This window comes from Nicotiana tabacum, chromosome 4, assembly GCF_000715075.1.
Source record: "Nicotiana tabacum cultivar K326 chromosome 4, ASM71507v2, whole genome shotgun sequence".
Taxonomy (NCBI): Eukaryota; Viridiplantae; Streptophyta; class Magnoliopsida; order Solanales; family Solanaceae; genus Nicotiana; species Nicotiana tabacum.
Genome location: NC_134083.1, coordinates 135417081 through 135423901, shown reverse-complemented (window position 1 = coordinate 135423901; position 6821 = coordinate 135417081).

Here is a 6821-nt window from a genome sequence, read left to right as displayed (position 1 = left end):
GGGCTACCTTAGTCTCGGCAGGCAAGAATTGATCAATGAAAGCATCAGTGATCGCATTCCACCTTGCCAGAGGGCTCCCTCCTCACGGGGCTCCTCCTACAATTCAAACCAAGAATATGCCACCTCTTTCAGGCGGTAGGATTCCATTTCCACTACTTCCGTATCAGTAGCACGCATAACCCGAAGAGTGTTGTGCATCTCATCAATAAATTCCTGGGGGTCCTCCTCGGGATTAGTACCCGTGAACACTGAAGGATCTAACTGAAGAAACTTGTTCACCCTGGAACTAGCAGATTCCCCTGGCTGACTAGAAGAAGTAGGCACAATATTTGATCTCTAGGCCTGAGAAGCCACTATGTGAGCCAACATTTGTATGGCTCCCCTAAGATCCCCCTTAGAAACATTGAGACCGGAAGTTGGGGCTAGAGATGGAATTGGAATATCAGTTGGAGGGATCATCGCACCCTCAATAGGTGTAGGAACTGACTCAGTCTGATCAGGTGCAGTAGAATCAGGCAGTGTAGTAGTCGGGGGAATATTCTCACCCCTCGGGTGCTCACCCATATCATCAAGTAAAGAATCAACTGCCATTCCTGGGGTGGCATTGTGTAAGGACCCGTAAAAAAAAAATTAACCAAAAACTCGGGGTTTCGTGGTGCCAAGTTAGATTCTTGCATTATTACGGACTTACAGGAAAATGTTTCACAGAGGAACGCATTTCTGCGGCCCATTATGCGGCCGCATAATCACTCTGTGGACCGCTTAAAGGCCGCAGAGTGAAGCAGAAAGTTTGGCCAATTTGAGGTCAGCTATGCGGTCGATTATGCGACCGCATAATCGATATACGGACCGCATATTGGTCGCATACCTGGGCCTAAACGTTCAGGCCCCTGAGGGCTATTTCTGCGATCACTTTGCGGACCGCATAACCATTATGCGGTCGCATATGCGACCGCAGACCTGTGTCGAGGCACCTTTTTTCTTAATTTAAAACCCGATCCCCATTCCATTAAAACACCCCTTAAGTCTATTTTGGAGCTCATTTATGATAATTCTAGAGTGAGAGAGAGGGTTCTAGAGGGAGGGCCTAATTTTTATCAAATTAATCTTCAACCATCACTCAAAGCTTTGGAAATATTCAAGTAGGGCACCAAATTCTTCATCCTAAAAGGTAATACCTCATCACCCCAGCTCTTATTTTCAAACATAGCTATAATGGGGTACTAGTGTGATACTTCATGGGTATGAGGGTGGTTCATCTTGCATGCATGTGATAAAGAGTGTGGGAAAAATAAAAGGTGAGCTAGAACCATGAACGTCTTCCTAATTCTAGGTTCAATTTGTCATATTGCTAAAATAGATTGAGGTTGCTATGGGTTCTGGATAATTGTAGAGTCTAAAGAAGTGCAATTGAGGTATGTATGGCTAACTCTCTTATTCTTAGAATCGAACTCCTAGTGTCCGAATAATTGGTATAAGTTCAGACTTGATCATATTAGAATTGTTTGCCTTAGTGTGTTGGATTGAAAGATTCATGCTCCCTAATTGTTCTAGATGTTCACCGTGTCATCATGCTATTTGAGAACATAATAATGATTTCCAAGTTCCTTCCCTTATGTGTGCAATGCCTTGTGTGATGGTACTTATCGACATGAATGATAATGTTACTTGAACTAATAAAAAGGGAAAGACTTGAATTGTAAAATGTGCCCAAGTGACAAGAACTACTTAATGAATGAGGATGTTTGTGCCGTTAATGAAAGATGGGAAAGAAATGTGAATTTAGTGAACAATTGAAAGAGGTTATGTCTCAAGTGAGATGGCTTAGCAGATCGGGCTGAGATCGGACACCATGCTGTACACATGGTGGCATTTGTGCTGGAATTATTGATTTACAATATGGATATGGATATGTCTCACTTGAGATTGCTTAGCCGGTCGGGCCGAGACCGGACTCCGTGTAAAAACATGGTGGCATTGTGAGTTGTGGCATTTGGCACTAAAGATTATTAACCTAAAAAGATGGAAAGATTGAATTGGAAACAATATGATCCTTACTTGGTGTTTCTTGTATTTCTGTGAAGCACTTATTGATTATTATGACTGTTTTCTCTTTGTTTCACTGTTCATTCTACTAAGATTGGTGTTTGCCTTACATACTAGTACTATTCGACAGTACTAACGTCCCTTTTTCTGGGGGCACTACATCTTTGAATGAATATAGGTGGTTCCATCACAGATAGCACCGATCGCAGTTAGTGGTGCTCTCTTTCTCTCCTCACAGTAGTCTTGGTGAGCCCCATTTCTTCCAGGGTTCATATAGTCCATCTTTTGTATAAGTTTTCACATTTTGAGGTATAGCCGGGGCCTTATTTCCAGCATTGTCATGTTGGTATTTTGTACCCTTAGAGGCTCCATAGACGTTTATGTGGGTCATGTATGTATGTTGGGGTGGTCATGCGAGTTGTATTTTGGAAACTTAACTATGGCATAATGTTTATGATGAAAAACAAAATGAACTAGCAATGTTTATATATTTATATAACTGATCTCTCCCTTGTTTGACAAGTGGTGATGCGTTCCCTTTGTGGATTATGAATGAGTCGGGTAGGAAAGGTTTAATAGGCTTGCTCGACCGGGTTCACTCGGTTGAGCGCTGGTCGTGCTCCCCGAGGTTGGGGCGTGACACACTTGGTATCAGAGCCTAAGGTTTTAACTAGGTGCCATGTACTAAAACTTATAGCAATGCACGAGTTAGAGAAGGAACAATCTTACAATCAGCTTTATCGCACAATCAAGAACATCAAAGAAGGGTGTTATTCCTAAATCCTTAAGTAGCCTCCTAATTATATATGTGGTCAATAACACACTAATAAGAAGGACTCTACTAGACACAGCTCCGAGACATCCTAGGACAATTTAAAACCTTAGGCTCTGATACCAAGTTTGTCACGCCCCGACCTCGGGGAGCGCAACCAGCGCTCATTCGAGATACCCCGGCCGAGCAAGCCTGTACAATACCTTCTACCCGAACTTACTCATGAATAAAGAGGAGATATATTTCATTTATTAGACAACGAGGAGGATCATGTGAACAACACCAGTTCATTATCATTAGTTACATCATTTATAAGTTCAAAATACATACACTTTCATAGTTTGAAGTGGAATGTGTGATACAAATACAACATTTCTAGTTTGACTTCCCCAACACTAACATACCACCCACACTATGTCTACAGAGCCTGTAATAGATACAAAAGAGTGTGATGATAGTGCTGGCAACAAGGCCCCGGCTATACCTCAAAACATAATACACGAGGAACAAAAGTTATACGACCCCGATATGAAGTGGGGCTCACCAAGTCAGCGGGGAAGAGGGTGTATCACTATCAATGATCAAAGCCGCCTAATGTGGAACCACCTGCATCCATCAAAGATGCAGCACCCCTGGCAAAAGGGACATTAGTACATATTGAATAGTACTAGTATGAATGACTAAACACCCTCTAAATAGAACGAATGATAATATAAGGAAAGGACAATCATAAAAGCAATGAGAGCCTCAAACAATACCACAACATCAAGGTAGGAGCAAGACAAGTTTTCAAGTAAATTTCCATATTTTAGGTTGGGAGATCTTGGCACTAATATACCATCATGATTTTAGCACCGAGTCCGATCACGGCCTGATCGGCTAGGCCGTCTCACACAAAGACATCAACCAAAATCACAATAATTATCTCAGTCTCAGACATTGTTTCAATCATAATCTCAAGCATAATCACCACCATGTGTGTGGCATGGCGTCCGATCATGACCCGACCGGATAGGCCGTCTCACCATAATGTTGTGTGGAGTGACATCACCCTTTTCTAGCAATCAAATCATCCCATAAAGGGGAATATTCTCATCACATCAATATCATCCAACTAAAGTAGTACAATCACAATTCACTCCTACATTAGCACGTGTAGTTTCGTGGTTAGCTTATTTCAACCTACCCTTCCTCGGTGACTAACGATACTCCCAGGGTCTTTATTTATTTAAAAGATTGACAACTCATTTCATTATCTTTTACATATCATTTAGTTCATTGGTACCAATGGCCATGACACAATTTCACTCTTGGCACGTCGGCCATATTTCATATTTCATGTTCATCTCTTTCACTTTCAAACATCATCACGGATCATCAAAAACAAAACATTTCTATTCAAAAATTTAAGTCCACATATGAGCAAATAAGAATGTTAAGCACATTGAGATTTCTTACATAATTTGGCATAATAACTTTCATTTGAATCACGACTTGAGGTTATAACATTTAAATATGCAACCCATGCTTCCAGCACATTTTCAAATAGAATATACCATAACAAGAACATTGGAATACATATTGAACATATATCTTTTGACACAAGGCTTATTCAGAATAATCAATTTATAATAAACAACTCAGGACTTACAAGGATATGTGGGGTTCAATTCTAAGAGAGAAGTTTAGCCAACATACCTCGCCTTAAGATTTCCTTAAATTACTACAATGTTCCGGAAATTTTAGCCACTTTGATATATTTAGAGATATAGCAAAATTGAACACAAATTAGGAAGGAGTTCATAGTTCCAGCTCATTTGAGTATTTTATCAAACACTAGGTGTGCATTAAGGTTTCAAGGTCCTCCTATAGGGATTTCCTTCATCCCAACACAATATCTACCCTTTTCTAGCTCAACAACCTTCCTACAACTTTGTTGGTACATGCATGCAGAGATAACAGCCCCATACCTAAGAATTACACTCCCCATTTATCCACATTCTACCCCAAACTCGAAATTGAACAAGCATTGATGAACAATAACCTTAGAAACCTCCCCTCACTCTAGACCACTCCCATCTCTCTAAATATCAGGTGTTTACCTCCCAAATGACTTTCAATGACTATATATCGAAATAGGCTCATGTCACAAAATTAGAAAAAAATAAGCCCTGATGCGATTCTGCGGTCGCATATGCGACTGCATAAAACTTCTGCGGGCCGCAAAATGGACTGCATAATTGCCCTCCAGAACTGGGAATTTGTGCTTCACTCTGCGATAGGTCTATGGTCCACAGACCAATTCTTCGGTCGCACAATGGACCGTAGAACCTCCTTTTAAAATTTCTCATGCGGGATCTGCGATGGGATCTGCAGTCCGTATAACGGTTCTACTGTCGCATAATGGGCCGCATAATGGTCCTCAAAATTGGCAAATCTTTCTGCTTCATTCCGCGACCGATCTACGGCCTGCAAACTAGTTCTGCGATCGCATAGTGGACCACAGAACTGCCATGTTCTGCAAACGTTTTCTTCAACTCCTCGACAAACTGAGCAACCCCAAAAGTCTGTACCACGTCTTCCTCGAATGAGGGTCTAAATCCGCCATTAGCATTCAATATGACCAGTCTATTATTTCACACACCAGCAGTTCCAAATTTTGACTAACTCCCCAAATTCCCAAGAATTTCGGCAGAGTTTCCCTTGTAACTGAGCCTATTCACCTGCCAAAGAATCCAAAAAACCAATCCTAACAACATAACCACAACACAACGGTGTAAAAAAAATATTGAAATAGCACCGGCAACAATGCCATAAACATTGACTTACCAAGAGGGAGTATCCTTAACATAAGTTGTACAGGGGGAACATAAATTTGAAAACAATTTAGCTATTAACATCATCGATAAAATTACATAGCTATTTAAATAAATTAGTGTACTTCTTCTGCATCTCTTCCTCGGCTTCCCAGGTGGCCTCTTCAACCTGTTTATTTCACCAAAGTACTTTCACATAGGCAATTAAAACTTGTCTATCAAGTGGCGACTGGAATTTCTTCATAGGTCAGTTCTTCATTAACCTCAATAGTCTCAACTGGCACAATAAGCAACGAATTTCCAACCACCTTCTTCAACATAGATACATGAAACACCGGGTGCACTAAAGACATCTCTGGAGGTAGTTCAAGCCTGTAAGCCACCCGACCAATCCTCTGAATGATTCTGTACGGGCCAACGTACCTCGGACTCAACTTCCCTTTCTTACCAAACTGCATTATGCCCTTCATGGAGAAAACCTTCAAGAATACCCAAGTGTCCTCTTTGAACTCCAAATCCCTGCAACACACATCCAAATAGGACTTTTGATGACTTTGAGCAGTTTCTAACCGATCCTTAATGATCTTAACCTTCTCCATAGCCTAATGTAGAGGTATGGTACTATCTATTTTGCTTCCCGAATCTCGAACCACCCAATGAGAGTTCCATATCTCCTACCATATAAAACCTCGAACGGTGCCATCTGAATACTACCATTATAACAGTTGTTGTAGGCAAATTATATGAGTATCATATGATCATCCCAACTACTCTTGAAGTCAAGAACACAAGCGTGCAACATATCCTCAAGTATCTGAATAGTGCGCTTTGCCTGCCCGTCAGTCTGCGGGTAAAAGGTTGTACAAATATTCACACCTGAGTACCCCAAACCTTGCTGAAATGTTAGATGTGAATTGTGCCACTCGATGTGAGATAATAGAAACTAGAGTGCCATGCAACCTGACTATTTACTTGATATACAACTAAACATACTACTTCGCGGTGTCGGTAGCCATAACAGGTAAGAAGTGTATTGATTTCATGAGTCGGTCCACAATCACCTAAATCGAGTTAAACTTGCAAGGAGGGCGAGGTAGTCCCACCACAAAGTCCATATTGATCATCTCCCATTTCCACATCTGAATTTCTATGTTGTGTGCCAACCGACCGGGACTTTGACGTTCGGC